Raw genomic sequence first — 24,276 nt, 5'->3', positions numbered from 1 at the left:
AGGGGTAAATTGTATGAGCTCCTTGTTTGAGCTGTCAGGGCAAGCCGCCTTGCTTTTACAGGATACTTAGAAAAAGTAATTTCTACTACTGTTTGTTTGTTGAAATACCTGGACTCTGCATGTCCCCATTACGCAGTTTATATGTGGCTTATAAGTGAAAACTTGCCCTAAACCTCAGAATACGTGAACACACACTAGTTTTCATAAGTACTGGGCTTTAATTGATCTGTTTTTTTCAATGTTTCATTCTACATTTAAACAAAGAAAGAAGTGATGTTGCTTGTGAGGAAAAACAACAAAGCACCGCATCTTCAGCAAATGGCGCAAAGTCTTTGGCCGGCTCTAAAGTTTAATGAGGTGTGTTTGTCAGGGACAGTAGGGAAGCCACTTTTGGCTCCAAAATAAAATTGGTTTGATCAGAATTAACAACCTGGTCATTTGTGTGTATCCAGTTAGGTTGTCAAAGGTTTGAACAGAATAGCGTGTTGGCTAACATAGCTCTCCTCAGAAATGAACCAACAGGGTATACTTGACATTGTTCTGAAATTATTTGGCATCCATTGAAGTTAAACTGACTGTGTTTGTAATTCAGGGAACAAAGTTGATCATGGAAACGAAACAAAAAAAAAAAACAGATTGTGTCCCTTTGCCAGCCAAATGGTGGAAGGTTGCAAGCAGGAGTAGTGCTGTAGTAAATCTAATCGTGGGCGTCCGGAATACAGGACCCGTCTGTAACGACTCTGTGGCTCTGCCCTCACCTCGCTCATCTGATCCATCAGAGGGGGCATTGGCTAAGCACTTTGGCTTGCACTGCTGAAGCCTGGCAGTGACCAGAGGATGGCAGCAGGTGGCACAGTTGGGCCAGCTGCCACCTCCCATGGACCGAAGCCTGGGAGAAAGGTCCTGGGACTGGATGGAGAAGCAGAGAGGGGAAAGGATGGATGGTCAGGCTGGAGGAGGCATGTTTGGAGGTGAAAGAGGAACAGGGGTGGTGGTGAGGTGAGATCTGGCAGAGACACAGCAGAGACTGTAGATGAGTATTGACTTCACTGTAACTGATACTCTCGCTCATCTTATGGTCCAGTCAGAGCCCAACAAACATAGTAGAAACTCAGCACACTAGCAGGCTACTCATTCGGTATTATCAGATTTAGAGATTTATAAGGAACATTTGGGGATAAGGGCTAGACAAAAATAAAATGAATAGTCTGGAGGACTAGGGGTTAATATCAGAATGAGCTTTGGGCTGCCATGTGGCAGAGGGCAGATGAACAGAGTCAAAGGTGAGTAGACGGTAGACAGGTGGGAGGTATGGAGTCCCATCAGTTTTATAGGGCAGTATGATGCAGTGTTGAAATTACACAATGACTGATGGGGGAGCCCTAAAAATAGAGGGCTGGATTAACATTCATATTTTAGACCCTAAAAGGGGTAAGGGTTAAGTGCCTGAATTTCACCACAGTATCTTGAAGCCTTATGAGGTGTCAAAGGAACGCAGATGATGGCATTTGTGTGCCCCATGGAATGAAAAACATGCATTGTCCTCACACTTGTATACATTAATAATGTACAAAAGGTATGACACAAATAATATTACAGTAGGCTACTATCATTTGTGTTACTGTGTTATGTGATGTTGTATTTTTTCCTGATTGGATGACTGTCTCCAGAAAGGGAAGTGGGTGGGGTGCTTTAAGAGTCTCGCGCAAAAACAGCCCTCATATCATATAGTCGTCCCCAGGCAGCAAAGCGCAAGAGCACACATGCTTTTGGGACGAGCGAACCTCACAGCGCACGAAGTTGGACCAAACCGGACTCTTGTAAAGGATAAAGACTTGTCACCTCTCAAGAACTCAGGTTTGTTAACACTATTAGCCTACAGTTTTGAAAAACATTAGACGTGACATTGTTTTTGATAGGCTGTCATAGATTTTGAGGCGCATGTGAAAGTAGTTATGTCAATCTGCGTTTTCGAAGTGACTTTGGAAATACTGTAGTAATGTGGAAAATATATGTAAGGCACAGGGGCTTTTAAATACATTGCATGTCAATAAGCAGGGGCGTCATTTCAGCTAAACCTGCGGTCTGGTGTGTCAAATTGAAGCTCATTTATTGCATTTTTTCACAATTTAAAAACTCAAATGCAATTTGGAGAACTGCAAAAAACAAGCAAAATTGACTCCAGCCATTATCACCTTGTTGCTGTAGCTTCGTTCGCCTCAGTCAAATAGGGGATTTACCATTCTACTAACATGTCATACAAGAATTAGCTGCTACGCACTAGCACAGCACCATGATTAAAACTCGAGTTTAGTTTTATGTCATTGTTAAACCAAACGGCAGTTTCCTAGCCAAAGCCATCTACAGATGTAGGATCTTAATTTTGTTTGAGAATATTGCTGCAAAGCAGGAAATGCAAACTTGTAATGTAAATGAGTTTTAGAAAGGTTTGTAATTTCAAATTTGATTTGCCCTAACGAAATTGTTTAATTTTAATTCACATTTCCTGTTTCTGCATGATTATTTTCCTGCTGTAGCAAACTAATCCTACATCTGTATTACAGCCAACTTTACCTTTGCACTGTTTTGAGAAAAAAAAAAGTGCTGTTCCATGCGGCTGCATCCATTGAACGAGCCTAACCTCCTGCTCTCAGGAGTCCGCATGGTCCTAAAGTCAGTATCAATACCGCTAAACTGCATTTGCCTTTAAACGGGATTTGAATCATTTTAGTAGCCTATTTTAAGTTGTTGGTGTTAAGTTTGTTGGTGTCAATAAGTGTCCCTGTATTGTAAAAGAATACAAAACATTTTACAGATTAAAAAAAGCTATATTTGATCAGTATTTTACAGTAGTGTAGACTTCGCAGCCATATAGTCAGCTGTTTAGCTCTACCAAACTAATGCAAACATAAAGTATGTTCTGCTGAGTTGCCTCAATGTCTTTCTCAATTGTATATAGTTGACTACAGAATATATAAATTCAACAAATGCCAAGACATAACCCAGCTAGTACATTTGGTTCCTTGGAAGTTGTGGGAATGTATGTTTTTGGTTTCACATTGGTTGTGGGAACAAAGCCATACTTTTCCTGAATGGTAAAAACTTCTGAGAACAGATTTGAAAATGTGTCCTTTTCTGGGAACATGTATTTTTAGGTTGCAGGGAGGTTCTGAGAACGTTTTACTCTGGTTCCTTGAAAATTTTCCTGGGAGGTCTTATTAATGCTCTGAAAAGGGAATTTACTTATTGTTTCAATGAGCCTTTTAATAATCCTGCTAGCTTATTTTTGGTTAACTTTTTTAAAACTCCAAGCACAGATAGGACACATGGAAATTCATTTCCTTAGACATTAATCATGCAAACTCTTATTTTGTATTGTGACATGGCATCAGTGAGATTCAAACCGATTATCTTCTGTCCACTGTGCCACCAGGATGAAGCTAGTGTGACACACACAAATATTTATGGTCATATTTTTGTCTTTATTTCATTTTTATGGAGCCACCCCTTGTTTAATTTTCTCGGTCTCCCAGGTATTTGCGTTGAAGGTAATGTATATGGTTACCACCACTAGGGGGAGCTGTGACAATGGGGAGCGTTAGTGGGATCGTGAGGTCTTGGATGTTTCTTCTATCTTGGAGAAAGCAGTGTTCACTATCAGGCAAACTTTTTTCCGACTCATCATTCAACCCTGTTAATTCAGGTATGTAATGTGCATAAGTACAATATGACTCACAAAATAATAAGATGGCCTGCTTAACTACATAGTCCATGAGTTTGATGTTTGAAGGTAATTGAAAGGAGTTTTAACCGAGTGAAAAAAATTGTTTGTATTTTCCCCATTATAGGTAATGGAGGTACGCTAGGTTTGGTAATGGTTTACATGTAAGCAAAGGGAACAAGATGGCATCCAAACTGTTTGCAAAAGTACAAACAATCTTGCTATTTGATTTATTTTCTATGAACAAAGTCACAGTTTACTTCAGGTAATATGTACATATGCAATGTGACGATAGAATGTGTGGAAAGTGTTTATTGTTAAGAAAATAGCATTTAACAGTTTGCTAACTTTATGTTACCTGAATTTAGATTTGCTAAGCACTAGCTAGCTCTAGGCTATTGGGTTTCAGCTATTGTTAGCTCACGTGTTGATGATTTAGACTGTAATGGTTCTAGCATTGTTTAGCACAGGCCTCCAGTCATTTGTAGCTTTATGGGATTTGACACTGCTAGTACTGTGCTCTCTATATAATGTAATGTAGCCTTTTATGGTACAATTGGATTGTTTTACATGAAATAGCTGAATACTATACTGATTTATTAGCCTCAGGTTATCTGCACGATTCATTTGACTATTAGTGAAAGGTAAAATGTGAATGTGTAGATGTATGGAGGTAGCTTTTAGAATTTGAGACATTTATTTTGATACCCAATATGGAATGTGAAAAGACTTAATACTACAATGCAGTTGTAATGTGTACTTGACAAACCGAAAAGAAAGATGCAAAAAAACAAACATTTAAAAAATCTTGGAGAATGCCTGCAACTGAAAACTACTAACCTCTCATCTTTCCACCCTGTTGATTCAAGTCTCTGCTGACCACGTCTGTCCGAGTGGTGTAACAGATTTTCAGGCTCGTCTGGGATTGGCGCCACCTGCTGGAAGTATCTGATCCATAGATTTATGAACCAGAGACAGCATGACGCTTGACCAGAGCGAGAGGGCTACAAGTGGGCGACTCATGAAAGGGGATCCTGACTGAGAGGAGTGCAGCACTATGTATCTTAAGTGTTTGGAAGCGTGCATCATGTCCAATGACAAAAAGGATCTGGGCCATTAAGAAAAGGTTGCCTACACTGGCATCTCATTTAAGTTTTCCAGTTGAAAGTCCTACCTGATGTGGTAGCAGAGCTAGACCCAGCTAAGTTAAACAAGTCTAATGAGGAAGGTTGTTTTGACAGTGTGTGAATTCATGTGTTGCAAGACCCTGCTTGAGCTACAGGATAGGGGTATGGCTCAGTTACTGTTTTATAAAGGATGCTATTGACGAGGTTGTGAAGGTAGTCCAGGATGTGAAGGTAGTCCAGTGACCAGATATATCCGCTAATGGAGCTACTGCTGATACTGAAATACAAGAGTCTGAGTATCAGTGGATTTTGACCAGTTATAAGGAGCTAGGCAGAATACACTGAAGGAGTTAAGTAACACCTGCCACACCCACACCAGACAAACCACCTACTGTAAAGGAATTTAGCAGCTTGTCTAAAATCCTGAGCACAGACCATGCAGCACACCTCACAGCTGATGGCATGGTCGCCATCAGAGACCTACCATATCTGCAGCGCAAGATGTGGGGGGGCCTGGAAAGTTGAGGTCATACATTAGTTACAACTGCATATGTAAACAAATAAGAAGGGTTCAAATTAAAACACAGTAAAGCTGAAATCATCACAGGCATCTTCTGCATCATCAAACCAGAACTTTAAAGACATGCTAATACATAAGAATGAAAGGATTGTTGCTGAGCTGAAACATTTGTTTCGGTCTCACTTAGGAGAAAAGAGCAGCACGCCGAGATTAGGATGGACCGCCTGGGCAACGGTGATCCAGATCTGTCAATACAGGTGCCGTTCCTGGTTAGTCTCGTGACACTAGAGCAGCCATTCCCAAACTAGGTGAGGCCGCCTGATATGAAAATGGGGTTGTGGCAGAATTAAGACCCCTCCTCTCTTATTACCCTATCAGATAAGGCATTACTGAGGTATGTAATCAAAATAACAAGCAATGAAAGTGAGAGACAGGGTAGGTTGGGCCAAACCTTCCGTCACAAGACGACCCACCCACAGTGCCAAGCTTGAAGTGGATGAAGTCAAAGTTCTCCAGTGGAATGGACTAAAGCACCCTTGGGAGACTGATCGACACGTTAGCCAGTCCGCCTGTCTTAGCCTGCCTCAACTTTGACTTGCCTTCATGCACCACACTGATGCCTCTGACAAGGGGCTTGCTGCTACCAAGAAACTGATGCATGAATGGGGAAAACTACGCATTGACAATGGTCTCCTGTACCGGAGAACCAGTCAAAGTCATGAGCTAGTCTTACCAGGCCTGTACAAGCAAATGGTCTTGAAACAACATGTTAATGATGACATGGTTCATGTTGGAAGAGAGACATTGGCGCTGTATCAGGCAAAAGAAGCCAGTCACACATGTACGAGCACCAACTGGCAATATCAACCACAAGTTCACCACTAGAGCTAGTCTCTATCGACTACATGCATCTGGAGGCCAGCAAAGGTGGCTTTGATTACATCCTGGTAGTCATCAACCATTTCACAAGATTCGCACAAGCGTATCCGACCAAGAACAAATCCGGAAGAACAGTAGCTGAAATGATATTCAATGACTTGATCCCAAGGTTCCACTCCTAGTTACACCACGATCAAAGTTGAGAGTTTGAAAACAAGTTCTTCAAAACACTGCAGCAAATGACTGGAGTGGTTCACTCAAGGACATCTCCCTATCACCCTCAGGGCAACTTGGCTGAAATATTCGATAGGACCCTACTTCAGATGCTGAGAACGCACACCGGCTACAGTCCTTGTACGAAACCTAAGTGAGAGAGGTGGACCTGGAAAGTTGAGGTCATACTGGGAAAAGACAATATATGTAGTTACAATCCAGTGTACAAACTCTGTCTAAAGATGGGTGGGAACAAGACCTTTATCTTCCACCGCAATCTCCTGCACCTAGTCAATGACTTACCTGCAGACTTACCGCCGCAGCCTGCACAGACAAACCCACCTAAAGAGAAAAGGAAGAGCTGACCCAAAACAATGATACAAGACTCGGATGACGAAAGCACAGGAGCACATGCCTGGCTGATAATACCTGTAAGAAAATAGCAAAGAACAGACAATCTATGATACTCCGAGGAACCCAGCACGTGTAGGACCCACACAAGACGCTGTACCTACCAGAGTTATTGCACCTGAAAGAGAAATCCAAAGACCAGAAGAGTTGAAAGGAGGAGAACAAGGAGAGGAATACTTACCCACTGAACCAGCACGGTCAGACATAGATGGATATGGACAAAGAATACCTGTACGAAGAACACCTGTGCAAGAGGAAAGACTCCTAGTAAACCCCCCACTAGTTGACGCAGGTTGGACAGGCTAGGAGGCCCACACGTGAGAAGGCCTGCACAGATGCTTCTTAGCACACGCTAGGTCAGCCATCCTTCTAGTCACACACTGCAATCAACACTGTAGAGGTTTTTGGGGTGCCACCTATGACAGTCTGGGGAATTCCAATGTATGACATTCCACAGCCTTACCAAACACTACCCTACCCCACACTAGTGCCTTGCCATATTAATAGGAAAGAATTTAAAGTGAAGCACTTATACATACCAATGACATGTAAATAAGGGTTAAATGTCAGGTTTTGGCATTTTATTTATTTTATGGCGCCATCCCTTTAATTTTCTAGGTCTCCCAGGTATTTGCGTTGAAGGTAATGTATATGGTTACCACCACTAGTGGGAGCTGTGATGTCAATGGGGAGTGTTAGTGGGATCGTGAGGTCTTGGATGTTTCTTCAGTCTTGGAAAATGCCTGATACTGAACACTAACTTTCTCTTATCATTTAGGAATGTAAATGTGTAAAAGTACAATATGAGTCCTGAAATATTGAGATATCATGGTTAACTACATAGTCCAAGATTTTGGAGATGTTTGAAGGGAGTTTTAATTGGGTGGTTTGTATTTTCCTCGTTAAGCAATGGTTGCTAATGGTTTACATGCAAGCAAAGGCAACAAGATGGTGTCTGAAATGTTTGACTTTTTCAACAATGTTTTTAGCTCCTATTTGTTTTCTTTTCTATGAACAAAGGCTCTGTTTACTTCAGGTAATATTTGTACATATGCAATTTGTCGATAGAATGTGTTTGTATTAGCATTCAAAATAGCATTTAAAAGTTCGCTAACTTTATTCTAACCAAATGTAGCTTTGCTAAGCACTAGCTAGCTCTACGCTATTGGGTTTCAGCAATTGTGACCTCGAATATTGATAGTTTAGAATGTAATGTTTCTAGCATTGTTTAGCACAGGGCTCCAGTGATTTGTAACGTTATGGGAATTGACACTGCTAGTACAGTGAGCTCTATATAATGTGATGTAGCCTTTTCTGGTACAACTTTATGGTTTGACATTCCAAATAGCTTTTTATGCTGAATGCTACACTGATTGAATAGCCTCAGGTTATATTCATTTGACTATTAGTGAAAGGTAAAATGTGAATGTGTAGATGTATGGAGATGGCTTTTTGAATTGGAGACCTTTATTTTGATACACAATATGGAATGTGAAAAATACTTTAACACTACAATGCAGTTGTAATGTATACTTGATGATTGATTTAGACAAAAAAATGAACAAAAGAGAACTGATACTGAACACTAACTTTTCTCAGTCTCATCATTCCACCCTGTTAATTCAGGTCTATTAACTGCTGACCACGTACATGTAAAATTTGATTTGAAGTGTTATTTGTCACATACACATGGTTAGCAGATGTTAATGCGAGTGTAGCGAAATGCTTGTGCTTCTAGTTCCGACAATGCAGTAATAACCAACAAGTAATCTAGCTAACAATTCCAAAACTACTACCTTATAGACACAAGTGTAAGGGGATAAAGAATATGTACATAAAGATATATGAATGAGTGATGGTACAGAGCGGCATAGGCAAGATACAGTATATGGTATTGACCGCATGTGGTATCATAGACCGCATACCATAGACCGCATGTGAGATGAGTATGTAAACAAAGTGGATAGATGTATTACATAAAGATGCAGTAGATGATATAGAGTACAGTATATACGTATACATATGAGATGTAAACATTATATTAGGTAGCATGCCATGTTTGTTTACACATACAAAGCTGTTCATTTTAGTCTATTCAAACAGACCCCATTTCAAAGGAAACAAGCACTTAGGAGTGGTCAATTAGTGGGTCCGTCCCATCGTCCATACCCGGGCTCGAACCAGGGACCCTCTGCACACAGACAACAGTCACCTACGAAGCATCGTTACCCATCGCTCCACAAAATCCGCGGCCCTTGCAGAGCAAGGGGAACCACTACTTCAAGGTCTCAAAGTGAGTGACGTCACCGATTGAAACGCTATTAGCGCGCACCACCGCTAACTCGCTAGCCATTTCACTTCGGTTACATGTAAACAAGCATGACATGCTAAGTGTTACATGCCTCGGACTGAGACGTGATCAGCGGTTAATAGACCTGAATTAACAGGGTGTTGTATGCAAAATAACCATAGAACGACCACATTCTCACCAATCTCTAAGAAACATATGGTTCTCAGAATGATATGTGCTAGCTGGGAATTAGCTAATTATAGTACCTTTGCCAAAGTGCAGCAATAAAATGTTTCTGTGAATTCTCTGACTGAAGCAGAATATTGGGAATACTGTTTTGGCACAATATTATTCAGCAAAAAAATGTTACTGTCAGTTATGATTTATGATACTAATGTGCAATTGTTTATACATTGCTTTTAAGATTATTTCGTTTTTTTTCATTATGAGAAAAGGCATTTGTATGCTTTCTTGGACCATAACAAAACGATATATCATTGTTTTGTGTCAAACATGATTTAATATCACTCATGTCATGAGCCTGATGAGATAATAGTAGTTAGAGGGATCTATTTTGGATTTTAAACACAGGGTATAATCCCATCAGAAGCTACAGTGAACACACTTCATCTGGATTACAATGTCCAGCCATGCTACTCTCAGAGAGGCCATATTTCTGCTATACATCATCTAACAAGAATATAATGAAACTTGACTGATCGGGAACAGTGAGTGCACTCACAGAAAATAAAGTTTTCAAACAAATCAAGGTGAACCATGGAATAACTTGCAGCCTTCTATGTGAGGTGGACCAAATACCAAAGTGCCATGAAATTGTATGACAGTGAGTGTGTTCGTGTAACAGTTCCTATGCATGATGTGCATGCGGTCTATTTTGGTTTGAAAGGAGACTGGTATCTAAGCAATGTCATCGAATAAGCAAGGAAAAACATTTTGTAATATTTACTGAAGGAAGAATACTGAAAGTGTAACAGGTGTCCGTGTGATGCTAACAGCTTAGCTTCCTCCAGTGATCCTCTGCTTTGCAACACATGTGACTGCCTTCCTTGACAACGTGTAAACCGATTTTGAGACATACAAATGGTGTGAGTGCACTCAATTGTCTTCGGTTCAGTTCCAACCGCGATGTCCCAGTCAAATGTCCCTCTATAGAGGACGATGATCATTGTAAAAGCGGTAGATGACAAAGTAGTTTGTAGAAGATGGCAGTTCGCACTGGTGCCTTGCCGGGGGTACAAAACCGGTCAAGATTCTCTGTTCACAAACGTCAAAGGTAAAATATGTCCCACTTCCCTTCTGGTTCTTATCTTTAGTAGTACATGAATTGTAGACCGTATCCAACGTAATCGTACGCCGTTTCGTGGTGGTTGCCATCTGCTTTACAGAGACGATAATGCCTGTGCAGTAGTGCTCTGGAGCAGTGCGAGTTAATATCTTTGGCTGTGAGTGATGGAAAAGAAATTGCCTTCAAGACTATTACTTGAATAATTCTATGGATATTTTTTGGCACAAGGGTGAAAATGAAATTGTCTTTTTAGCCTGGCTCGACTTCAGTTAAACTGCAATACCGAAAGTGTCCTGAGCACAGTGGAAAGTGTGCTTCTTGACTGGAACCCTGGGGCCTTGCTCCCAACCCATACAATTAGTGTAAAGAAGTCAAACAAGCGAGAGCTACATTAGCAGGATTAAAAATAAAGTTTTCTGAATTTAATTAGCATATTTGTTTTTGATATTTCTATTCTAACCCCCAATGGTGCATTCAAAATAACCCACCTGCTTAACTATTAGGTGTGTGTGATTGGTTAGACACAGTCAAGCCAACATTTAAAACTGCCAATCAGACTAAATCAGTGATCTTCAACCTTTTCTTACCCAGGGACCCCCCTCCCGGGAAACCCGGCGACCCATCATACTTAAATACTTCTTTATTTTTTAACATGTTTTGTCTTATCAGGTGAATGATAATGGCAAGGAGACGTAATCAACATTTTAAAATGAATAGATTTGGTCAATAGTTTTTAATTATTTTGTCAACTCTAAAATACAGTTCTAGGCTAAGTCTAAACACATGTTCGCTAAGAGTACTTGTTTAGCCGGTTAAATAAAAAATACACTCAAAATATGACCTGGCCTCCACAATTACCCAACCTCAACCCAATTTAGGTGGTTTGGGATGAGTTGGACCGCAGCGTGAAAGAAAAGCATTCCAGGCAAGGCTGGTTGAGAGAATGCCAAGAGTGTGCGAAGCTATCATCAAGGCAAAGGGTGACTACTTTAAAGAATCTAACATTTATATTTTGATTTGTTTAACTTTTTGGGGGGGTTACTACATGATCCCTTATGTTATTTCATAGTTTTGATGTCTTCTCTATTCTACAGTGTAGAAAATTAGTAAAAAAAAGAAACAAAAACCCTTGAATGAGTAGGGGTGTCCAAACTTTTGACTGGTAGTGTGTGTGTGTATATTTCCGTGGACCCCCTGCAGTCTCACTGGTGTGAATACTCCTGGACTACATGTTTCATTTGATCCTCATTATGTCCTGCTCTTTGCCTGGTTCATAACTGATGTTAATAAGAAACACCAGGAGCAGCTGCTTATCTTTTATATTGTCCTTCATCTATATGTGTGTTATTGGATCAAATCAAACTTTATTTGTCACATGTGCCGACTACAACAAGTGTAGACCTTACCGTGAAATGCTTACTTACAGGCCCTTAACCAACAGTGCAGTTCAAGAAGAGTTAAGAAAATATTTACCAAAGAAACTAAAGTAAAAAATAATAATAAATAGTAGCACAATAGCGAGGCTATATACAGGGGGTACCGGTACCGAGTCAGTGTACGGGGGTACAGGTTAGTTGAAGTAATTTGTACCTTGTAGGTAGGGGTGAAGTGACTAGGCATAGATAATAAACACTGAGTAGCAGCAGTACGGTAGCAGGGAACAGTCTATAACTTGGGTGACTGGAGTCTCTGACAATTTTATGGGCTTCCCTCTGACACCGCCTAGTATATAGGTCCTGGATGGCAGGAAGCTTGGCCCCAGTGATGTACTAGACTGTACGCACTTCCCTCTGTAGAGCATGACAGTCAGATACCAAGCAGTTGCCATACCAGGCGGTGATGCAACCGGTCAGGATGCTCTCGATGGTGCAGCTGTAGTACCTTTTGAGGATCTGAGGACCCATGCCAAATCTTTTCAGTCTCCCGAGGGGGGAAAAGGTTTTGTTGTGCCCTCTTCACGACAGTCTTGGTATGTTTGGACCATGATAGTTCGTGGGTGATGTGGACACCAAAGAACTTCAAACTTTTGACCCGCTCCACTACAGCCCAGTCGATGTTACAGCAGGGCCAGCGGCCACACACACACACACACAGGGAAGAGCAATGGGCTATCACCGCTGTGCATACAGAACGGACATCTATTGCCTCCTCGACACCTGGAGTCAGAGCAATTTGAGCTTAGGAAATCTGTGCTGTTTGTGAGAGACCTAAGGGCCTCCTCTGAATTGTGTTGCATTGTATTACCATCCTCCTCGGTTTGATTTCCTGCCGAAGATCTCTCTTCAAATATTCATCGTCCCTATATTCTGGAGCCATTTGATAATTGACACTGGCCTGGGTTTTATGATCTCCTCTCTTCATCTGAGAGTGTGGAGCACTATTTAAGATAGCCCTTTAGCCTCCCACACCGAGCCAGACCTCCAGTATTAAACCTGTCTTTGTGTGGTGGCCAACTGCCTACTTGGACTAGAATCTGCTGACTGTTAAGGGTTCTTCTGTTAAGCTCTCCCTTTCTTCTCTAAATGTGTTAGGTCTGCTTTTCTTTGATAGATATGATTCTTAGGCTTGAGGATTTCTCCCCAGCCCAGCGATCAGTTTTACTGACTCTGACTTTACCAACGTCATGCATCCATGTCTTTGTGGGGACAAACTCTTTATTGCTTAATCCATTCTTCAGGGCTCAATTTATACCTTCGAATGTGAATGGGATCTGGACAGTCAGCATGTCCTGTATATGTGGAGCCCAGCTATCAGCTTGACTGGAGAATCTGTGTTTTTAGTTCTCAACTGCCCTTTCATTTCATCTAAAAGACTGACTTAACATTGTGGCCAGAGATAAGAAAAGAGGGCGTGGAGTATCCGGTCCCAATCTGTCAGCATGTCTTCACAGACTGAAATGTATTGTGTCCTTAAAGTTTCTCTAACCTTTCCGACCTTTTGTACATTTTCAGTAAAGTTTTGACTTTGCTGACTCTTTGCCTTGGTGCTCTTCGGAGCGTGTAATGTAATGCGTTGATGTTCCGTGATCTGGCACGGGCCCCGTTGGTCCGCTGTGGGGACAGTCAGAATACTCAGAACGGAGGAAAGTGCTGTCCTCTGACTTTGGGACTGCTGACATCTCCATATTCCTGCCACCGGCTCCCTCCCAGATCCCTCTGATTGATGTTCGTCTGCCTGGCTGACTGACTATCGTGCGCGTTTCTCCATGAATACAGACATGAATCACAGGGATTAGCATTCCGCTCTTCCTATCTCTCCCTGCCTCCGTCCACCTCTTTCTCAGTGGGGTCTCAGTTCCTTACACGCGTCTGGCAGTTCGGCTGACAGTGGGGGGTCCGGGATGAGTGGCTGGGGGCCCCGCCAGAGCGAGCCCTGTCGGACGCTGCCTCACTCACTGCCACTTTGGATGGCCCTCGTCTCGCTGAATATTTCATGGTGTGATTTGGGATGTAAATTAAAGATGTGTTTTCAGGTGGGTTTGACCAGACTGAGTGATATTCTCTGTGACTGGTGGGGGGAGTGGCTGTTCTAAGGCTGCCCTTCACCTTGGCAGTCTCGTAGGGACACAGGGTTGCATTGATGGTCTTTTCTTGGTGTTGTTGTTCTTTGAGACAGTCCTGTTCTGCTTTTTCACAGGGAAATGTAGATAAATATAAACTGAGAATGAAGTGAGAGAAAGGACCCCACGAAAGTGTGTGTGTACTGTAGGCTATGTGTTTGTACCAATGAGAGATTTCTAAATGGGTACTGCCTACATCCCACCCTCTGAGAGGAGGCTGTTTCCTCTGTCAGTATTGAGGGACACTGAATACTGATATTACTCATCAGCAGCATGGGCTCTTTTATAGAAGGCCACAGCCTCCCTGCGGTGCGACACACACTGACGGCTCAGACAATCAGGAGAATTACACTAACATCCTGGAGTGGAAGCAGCCGTTCTTAACTAGAGGATCCTCCTCTCCCCAGCTAGGTTGAAGTGTGCTGCTTTCCTCTCTTACCAGGTTACCCTTTGTCTAGCACAACACCAGCCCAGCAGGGCATATGTTCACGTTCTAATACATTTGTCTCATAACTGATTTCAAAGACTAATAGGAATTTGAACTGACTGATCACGTCAGTGCTTCAAATATTCTGCATGATGCGTCTGTGGGATAAGAGTGGGCTTTGTAAAAGGAAACGCTGAGCCTTTGTGCTCCTGTCTAGAGCAGATTTGTCCTGCCTCTGCCTGTCATGCATCACGGTGATAAATGTGTTTAAGGGAAGCCATGGACAATTCCTAATCTCCAAAGGACACAGTTTCATCAGGTCTGAATGGCCTATACTTCAAATTTACGAGTGTCGAATGGGAGAAAAGTACATTTTTACATATGTAAGTTGACATGCCTGGAGAATGTATGAATATACAATTCATCTCGCTTTAGTTTTTAGTCGCTACAATGTTTGTTTTTTTTGTTTATGCCCCGGCACCACCACCTCAACATACACACTACAAAAAAAGAGTTTGGTACTCTTCTCATTAAAGTGGCAGGCTGACTAGAAGGTGATGGCAGGGCTTAACAGGCACTTCAAGATGGAACAGCTGTATGTTTATCTGCTTAACTTGATCTCAATTACAGCAGTGTTTTGAATGGCGGCCTGCATCATTAAGTACAGCGTCCGTGAGAGACCAGGGCCATGGCCTGAGAGGAATGCTAAGTGTAAATGGAAATGCCACTTTGCCAATTCTTGTCTTGTGTTGTCTCTTAAAGTCCCCTTGAACAGAGGTGGGTGAGGGTGTAGTGTTTTATATATAGACTGGTGGTTACTGGCGCTGTGAGGCCTGGATGCGGTTGAAATTTGGTTGGTTTTGTTGTTGGGAGCCCAAGGTGACCTGGTGCTATACTGCTTTTCTGTCAGAGTTAGAGTCCCCTTCATGCTGTGATGAATGGAAAAGGACAAACACTAGTATATCTAGACATGGCTCAAATCAAAGAAGCACGTTAATAAGTGCCATGATGGATAGCATCAATAGGATCTCCCATGGACCATACAGTCTGGCCTCTTCTGTATAGTATTAGCGTATGTTTTTCATGCAAACAACCTGAGGTTTGTTGACTGACTCCTCTACCCTTTTCTCAATTCCACATTTATCTTTATAAACACTGAATTGGAAAGTGTTTATTTAATTCCCTGTAGTCCTGTGAGACTGGAGGACGTTAGGATTTTTACAGGAGGGGGCTCCATCTCTCTTTTTATCTCTCCGTCACTCTCTCTCTCTCTCTCTCTCTCTCTCTCTCTCTCTCTGTACCCTGTCTCTTTATCTTTCCCTTTGTTTCTCTCCTCTTTATTTCTTCTCTTGACTTTGCTCTCGCTTTCTGTACCCTCCCCCTCTCTCGTCAACTTTAATTACTATTACAGAAAGGACTCAGACTAGCCATAAATAATGACAAATCAAGCCTTTTATTGTTTCCCTCTTCCTGCTGAGCCAAGTGAAGAATGTATTTAGGGGTTGCAGTTAGACGGAGCTTGATAATACAGTAATGGTGTTGGACTTAATGAAAAGATATTGCCCTGTCACGTTACTGCAGGTTGTGTGTGTGTGTGCGCCTGTGTGCACACTTAGAGAGCATGGAAAGGGCAGAGCGGGGGCTGGTAAGGTAAATGAATGTCATTTATCTATTTCTTCATTTACTCTGATGAGCTCTGTCACCATTGGTGCGGGGGGGGGGGGGGGGGGTGCGTGCGTGCGTGCGTGTGTTGTGTGTGTGTGTTCTATGAAGAGTGATGAGGCCTGTGTCCCCTCTGCACCTCTCAGAGGACTCGTTCCAGCAGCAGGGCTGAGAGGAAGTGTCCTCATGGAGTAATGGAGCGGGCGGGTGAGCCTGATGGAGGGTGATGGTTGGAGGGATGGCTAACCAGGAAGAAAATAAGCGGAGCAATCTCCCTGCTTCCTTCCCACTGACTGACTGACACTGCACTCACTAAGTGACTGTACACACTCAGACCACTGGACACAGACGTCAATTCAACGTCTATTTTTGATTTACATTTGGTTGAGTTGTCAACTAACAGCAATTAAACGTTTAATCAACCAAAATTCCCCATGCCATTGGATTTAGGTTAAAAGTTGGTTGAAAGGGGCCTCTCGAGTGGCGCAGCGGTCTAAAGCACTGTGCTTGAGGTGTCACTACAGCCCCAGGTTTGATCCCAGGCAGTCGGCCGGGATTTCCATGTCCCATCGCGCTCTAGCGAATTCTTGTGGTGGGCCGGGCGCCTGCAAGCTGACTTCGGTCGCCAGCTGGAGGGTGTTTCCTCACACATTGGTACGGCTGGCTTCCGGGTTAAACAAGCAGTGTGACTTGGCAGGGTCGTGTTTCGCAGAACGCATGGCTCTCGACCTTCGCCTCTCCTGAGTCCATACAGGAGTTGCAGCGATGGAACAAGACTGTAACTACCAGGTGGGGAGAAAAAGGGGTAAAAAGTACACAATAATTATTTTTTCAAATCCAATCAGTTTTCCACTGATCCCAACATATATGCATGGCACTCAAGGGTACAGAAAGCACCTCCTCCAAACAGCTAGGCTGCCCACAACAGCTGAAACAGAGCAGTACCTAGCCAATTGCTTTGTCCTAGTTTTTCAGGCCCAGAATCTGGAGGCCACGCACTGCAAGCCTGTGTATGTGGCCGAGACTGCCAAATATCAGAGCCACCAGCTTGCACCTACACCCGAGACTGTCCAAGCGCCACGAGGAGCTGGTATTTAAGCAGCTTCTAGGCAAAGGCCTGCACCATGTAGCCGTCCAATGAGCAGCCCACTTCCAGAAGGAGCTCCTCCCCCTGGCCTTCCCCCACAACAACAAAATCTGGTGTATTTGTCCCACAAGACAACACATCATCAAACCAGCTTCCACTTACACAAGAATGTTTATGCATGTGTGCTGTTGGTGAGACTACTTGTTTCACCTCGCTGGCTATCAGGTTGACAAGGCGGTCATGTCTAGCAATGTACAAATCCTTTTATGAACAGCAGCCATTCACAACATGGGCAATGGACTCCATTACATTTGACTCATGTAGAATACAAAATGGGGCATGGTTCGCAGGGTGCCAGAGTGCTAGATTATATTTTGTTGGTAAAACTTGCAGCCTCTACTTAACAGTAAAAGTGAGAATGTCCTCACCAACGGCAGCATTCTGGCACATGGAATGGGAGACGGGGTGGTCAACACAGTCTAGAGCAGCAGTTTCCCCTGCAGCCTCAGGCCAATCCAGTGTTGCAGTTGCTGCATCCATCTGATACCAAGGAGTGTTGTCCTGGATGAGATGTTCCACCATGGGTGACAGAAGGCTACACACACTTTGACTGACCACTCTCAGTGAAAGAGAGAGTGGTTAGAGCTTTGTGATATCCTCTTTCTAGCACACGATCAAGGTCAGTCCTAACGAGTTTGGGATTTTACAAAGCTACTAGATATCAGAAACGTACATTTGGATAGTGCTAGGTCTCTCTGTACACTTGCCAAATTTAAAATGTAACCTTGCAAACGTTCAATTCCAAGTAAAATCAATAGTTTGGGGGTTAGGGAATGACCTTTTAAAGAACAGTGCAACTCCAGTTAAAGTTTCCTATGATTGGATGATTGAATCCATTGCCACTGTTTGTGTGGAGGTGAGTCTGCTCACTGGAACATGTGACAGGTGATTAGTTAAATGTTTGTCTCAGGGTGATTTCGAGCCTATTGAACAGCAGCCAGTTTCTTAAGTACTCTGTCTCTGTCACACACACACAGACCCACAGGCACAAAGCAAGGAGCCACAGGTACTGCAGGGAGATGTACTTCCTGTCCCGTTGTCATTCCCCAAGGGGGGACATTCTCAGCCAGCAGTCAGTCTGCTATGCCTTTTTTACTTATTTTACTACTTTCTCTTTCTAACTTCTCTACTTCCTTTTTCTATTCTGGATTTGTGTCAGAGGAAATCATTTAGATGCCTCAATTGTGTGTATGTGTGTGTTTGGCTTATGTGCACGTGTGATGAACCCCCATGCCGAGGGACATGTGGCTCTGAAGCAGCAGATGGACAGTCTCACAGCTAGTCAGGCTGATCGCCATGCCTGTACTGTGTTGTGATGTAATAGTTGTGTGTGTGTCCTGTGGTGCGCTGCCATCTGTCTCTGGTCTCTGTGCCATGCTGGGCAGGCACTGGTCAGTGGAGAGGGAACCACTACTGCTGGGCAGCACTATCTCCCACAGTCAGAGGGAGACGTCACCTTGCAAGGTTTCCAGCTCAAACACGCACACATACACGGGTCCCGCCGTTTCCGAGACCCGGTACTTTTTGTTATTTTAATGAACAAAAATAAATACAATTGGTGTCCACATTTAAATTTTCCACAACCAACAACACGAGGAATCAACAGCAAAATCAGAAAACCCCATAGTGGAATAGTTGACTTATTCAATTGTTCAGCCTGTCGCAGTCTATGCTACAAAATTATATTCCTCTCGAGGCACATTCAAATTGCGAGTGCTGCACAGGGGGAGAGAAATGCGAGCCCAGTCATTGTAGCCTAACATTCTTAATGCAGTCGCGGAAAAACACACCAGTGCATTCTAGCAACCAAACCGTTATGAAACTTTTATTCAAACAAATAAGTCTCACATAGCAAATTAGCGATTCATTTTTTTGTTGACCAAATTCCACACTCATTAAACCCCATCCAAATGCCTCACTTTGGTCTTATTTTTCGTGCACAGATTTTGGGCCTCTTGCTTAGCCTCTTCCTCTCTGATTATATTCACAGCGCATGATCCCTGGTTGGCTGAGTGCCAGTGGATCTTTTTTTTTTTGTGGGCATTCAAGTCATCAGTGTTACTATAACAAGATAACTCTATAAACATTAGGCTAAGTGATCTAGCTAATGATGAGCCCAATAGGGTAAATGCAGATGGGCAACCCTCAGCCTATTTATTTATAGCCACTATGCTGAATCAGCCTGATAATATTGACCAATATGTTATATTGGGTATTGGGGGGGGGGAATTACATTTTAGATGTATGTGCACGCTCCTGAACTAGGGACCCCCCCCCCCCCCCCCCTTCTCAATTTATATTAAAGTACCCTCACTCCTGTTCTCAATTTATATTAAAGTACCGTCACTCCTGTTCTCCATTTATATTAAAGTACCCTCACTCCTGTTCTCAATTTATATTAAAGTACCCTCACTCCTGTTCTCAATTTATATTAAAGTACCCTCACTCCTGTTCTCAATTTATATTAAAGTACCCTCACTCCTGTTCTCAATTTTAGTGCTTTCATGAAAGACCATCATGCTCAGTGTGTAACATGCATGTAGCCAGTCCTTACAGCTGGTGAGGCAGCCATCCAGAGTCAGTAGGGAGCTGTGGGTCAGGAGTGGAGACCACTGGGGAGCTGGTGATTGAATAACACTGATAGAATAGCACACCATCTCCGGCTCAGAGGTCGAGAGGAGAGAGAGGAAGTGAGAGAGCGAGTCTACAGTGTAGACTAGTATTAGCACAGGTGACAATGTACAATGACACATACTTTTTTTTCTAGATACAGTAGTGTGTCAGCGTTATGTGTGAAGCACCTTGTCAAGGACGGCTTGCTAGGGGAGAGGTAGAAGATGCCAAAAAACTGTACTCCAACCTGGCTCTGTCCAACCTCTCTGCGCCAAATGACCTCTCTTTCCACTGAATGGGGCCATTGTGCAGGGGTTTGTGGGAATGGTCTGGTAATGGCCTGGTGTACTGTACCTCTGATTTGAAACCCGATCCAGCTGTCCTGGAGATGTGATTTATATAATTAATGAGAAACCATTTGATTCCACTTTACTTTTCTTTTTTTTTCATTGAACAAAAAACAACTGCTGAAACAGTGCGCTGATGTACGAATGTGACATTTGCGACATCAACGTTTACAAGAGTGTATTCATTATGGTTAATGCTCTTCTAATACCACTGTAATCAAGCAGTGTAACACTCGCTACAGCAGCTGAGAAATGTCAGAATGTAATTGTTACTTATTGACCCTAGTCTAACAATGGGAGTATTTAGTGGACTTTGCAGGGTTTTAAAGTTCTCTGTCGTGGATATGGTCTAACGAAGTTCTTGGTCAAGCATTAACCATATCATTTTAAGCCCCATAACAATCATAAATAATGGATACAACATTATGTTAGTCAGTTGTGATAATGGGAATGATGACTGTTGTGTTGTCCATGTGCTTTCAGGTTGTGTGAGGGGAGGAAGTTGTGAAGTCACCCGGAGGAGAAGCAGTTACTGTTGGGTTACAGACCCGGAGTAAGGCTTGGCTCGGTACACCAGAAGGAACCAAGCCTTCTTTCAGAGGTCCTCTTCTTCCACACAGTCATACCCAACCAGTGACTGTGCAAATCCATTCACAGACGGACACAGAACTTAACAAAATCTCTTGTACCCTATATTTGAAAGGAGTTTTCAATCCTAAAAGTACACACTCTATCGGAAGACTGCATGGTGAAAGTGTTACTTTGTTAGACACCCACAGGGCTATAGACAGAGGCTCTACTTATCAAACCCACTCACTGTTCCTACCCTGGAGAAAAATGCTTATTTCGCATCTAACGCTAGCATCGAACGCTAGCATCTAACGCTAGCCCGACGTGCTTCGTGTTGCTTTCACATTCAGCGCCATTGATCCACTGACCGCCCTGTAATTTGATTAGCATTCTAGCCTCTCTTATTATTTTAAAAACACACACACAGGCAACCCTCCAAATGACACTGTTTTCACAAATATTATTGGCCTTGTTGATCATGAGGCACATGCTGCTGTCAGCTCATGCAATCACCATCCACTACAGACAACACCTGGGTATGAGGGTCCCATCTGCACACTATTAGCCCCCATTGAGAGAACTGGAGAGTACTACTACACTTCCCTGTGTTGTACTGCTATGTTTATTCACTCTGGCAGCTGCCAGTGTCATGTCCTATTTGTCCGGGCGGCTGTCTGTGTGAATGGATACGACAGGGTTATGATGAATACGTGCTGTTGTCGTCTTCTACTGCCTACGGTTGGGTCACTGTGAGGGGAAGAGATCCTAGGTCTGATCATACTGTTTGTCTATCACCCTGTCAGAAGGGATCAAGACCAAATCTCTCTTGAAGTAGACACTTCATCTCAAAGAGACTAACATCTCAAAGAATAAACAAAGGCTGACTAGAACACATCAGTCTGTCCAACCGTCTGTCTGGTTGTACCCCCGACTGTGGCCCACCTCTTGCCCGCTCCCCCCACCATCCAGTCTGTGTGTAAGTTCTGCCGACGGGCTGCTTGGAGGATGAGCGATGTCCCCACCCTGGACTATGAGCTGCTGCTGTCCCCTGGGCCCTCCCTCCCTGGGCCCCCCAGCAGCCCTGCTCTGGTGGGGGGCGACGCGGAGCAGAGGACGGCCTTTGCCTTCGTGGGGCTCCTCATGCTCTTCCTTGTCTTCCTGCTGGTGCGCTGCTTCCGCATCCTGCTGGACCCCTACAGCCGCATGCCATCCTCCTCCTGGACCGAACACAAGGAGGGCGTAGAGAGGGGGCAGTTTGACTACGCCCTGGTCTAGACCTGGGTCGTGTTCATTAGGCACCAAACGGAAGAAAGGGGACTGAAACAGGGAGGGACTACCCGAACTTGTCCAAAAAGAAAATGTTGTTTTCATTTTCCGTTGCACAACGTTTCGCTACGGTGTGCCCTAATGAAAACGACCCCGGTAGTGTCTAAAGGGGGCAGTTTGACTGGCCCTCCGGTAGAAACAGAGACCACAGTTGTCAAGACCGGATCCCTCAACACCCAGACCAAGACCTTTGACTACATACTGCTGCAGAGACCGAGGAAAGATGAGCCGTTTTGACTATATGCTGCCATCAAGGCCCACACCAAAACCAGACCACCGGATTGCTTGAGACCCAGACTGTTACCAAGACTAGACCATTTGAGACCTAGACTTGCAACTCGGAGCCAGAGGTAGAAAGGGGTTGTATGTAGTGCACTGCTGCCTTAATTTGCTGCATTTCCCCTCACAACACTTCCTCCTCATCTTTTAGTCCCTGTAGATTGGCTAATATGCAGGGGAGTGCTGACAAAGCCATTACAAACACAATGGGATTTCAAACAAGATCCTTCCAGATGAAACGTATAGGCTACATCAGAGTAGCTTTCAATATTTACATCACCCCTGTTTCTGTACCTCCCAGTTTATGATTTGTTACAGTATATTTGACAGTTGTGACCTTTTTTTAATATTGATTGTCCTCTGACAAATGATCAATTGTATTTTTCCCTCATAGATTTCCGACTGGGTTGAGATATTACAACTGTGTTGAGATGCATCCGCCCAGGCTGGTGATTTGTCTTCAAAGGAACATTAGTAGTGTGTTTTGTGTTTGTATAACTGAAACAAAGCCATATCTATCATATATATGTACACATACATACATGTTGTTTGGTTGCCCTGTTAGCTTTAACCACCTTGCCAAGCTTAGTGAAAACATGCACTCTACAACTGCGACTTTTAGACCAGAAATGCTTTATTTTTGTATTCCAACTAAAGTTTGGATGGAGTCTCCTTTTGCTAATATTTCCTGTGTTTTCTCTGATTTGTAGCACTCTCAATTTTGTCTTTGGTCTGTGATTCTTGAGCTAGCCTAGCTACACAACGAAACATGATGTGCTTCCATATACGAAGCACGGCAGCAATTTTTCAACTCGCCTCTACTTGGCGATATTTTCTTTGGTCTCGATTTGGAAGAAACACGTCTCTTATAAATGTCTGTGTTCAGTTGCAGGTGGTACTCCGAAAAACAGAAAATTCTGAAAAATATTACATCCACTTTTTTTCCACCGCATGAGGTTTCTCGCCATGTTAGCTGCCGCACATCTCGCATTTCCCAACATCTTTGCTGGAACTAGTCAATGCGCTTCACACAGTACGACCAAAACAAAGATCTACACACATGCAAGAGGCATTTCTCACTCAGAGCCATAGCTACAATATTTTTGAATTAGATTTTTATTTATTTTTAACTCATTCGGGGTCTCAACTTACTGTTGAGTTAAAATAGTAGAATACACAAGGTGCAATTTCTAAACTTGGTTGTGCTTCAGCAGTTTTACTCGTTATCTGTCCCTCAATTAGCCCATGTCAGTTAACATGTTTTACATTTCTAAATTAGTCTTGCTAGTTATCTTATCATGGCCGAATTACCATGCCTAGGGACCCTGACCTCCAGGGGGAGCCATTTGATTTTGTTAGTCACTCTCACCCAGATATCATGTTAACATGGCGAAATGTGTAGAATTGCAGGAAATTAGATGTAAAACTGTAAGAACAACAATCTTATTTGTTTACCTTTTTAAATAAAATATTTGTTCTGCTAACAGATCCCTCTACATAATAAATTATAGTTTTTAAACCCAGCCAACCCAGAGTTAATGTGTAGCGGCTAATTGTATACTGTATGTGAATGAAGCTACAGCAACCAATGTGATAATGTCTGGGGTCATTTTTTACTTGTTTTTGCTGTTCTCCAAATAGCATTTTAGTTTAAAAATTCTATAAAAATGCAGTAAATGAGCTTCAACGTTGTTAAACCCAGAGCAGACAGCTTTGCTTGCGTTTAAGATTTGTAAGTAGATATTTTTCATAACTGCTTTGTTTTTGCCACGCAGGGTTTAATTTTCTGAAATAAAAATGGGGTTTTCTTCAATTTGTGTTTCCAGTGTGGGAGTGTATTACTCTTCCTGTAAAATCAATAAAGCATTTCACCACATTA

The 24,276-nt window shown here is 43.0% G+C and overlaps 1 pseudogene; it reads left to right on the top strand.

Annotated features, from left to right (window-relative positions):
• The first annotated feature begins 1,714 nt into the window (after positions 1 to 1,714).
• Positions 1,715 to 24,276, top strand: LOC110524228 (annotated as a pseudogene).

The sequence above is a fragment of the Oncorhynchus mykiss genome, chromosome 5 (genome assembly GCF_013265735.2).
Source record: "Oncorhynchus mykiss isolate Arlee chromosome 5, USDA_OmykA_1.1, whole genome shotgun sequence".
Lineage (NCBI taxonomy): Eukaryota > Metazoa > Chordata > Actinopteri > Salmoniformes > Salmonidae > Oncorhynchus > Oncorhynchus mykiss.
This window is presented reverse-complemented; position numbering and strand designations above follow the sequence as displayed.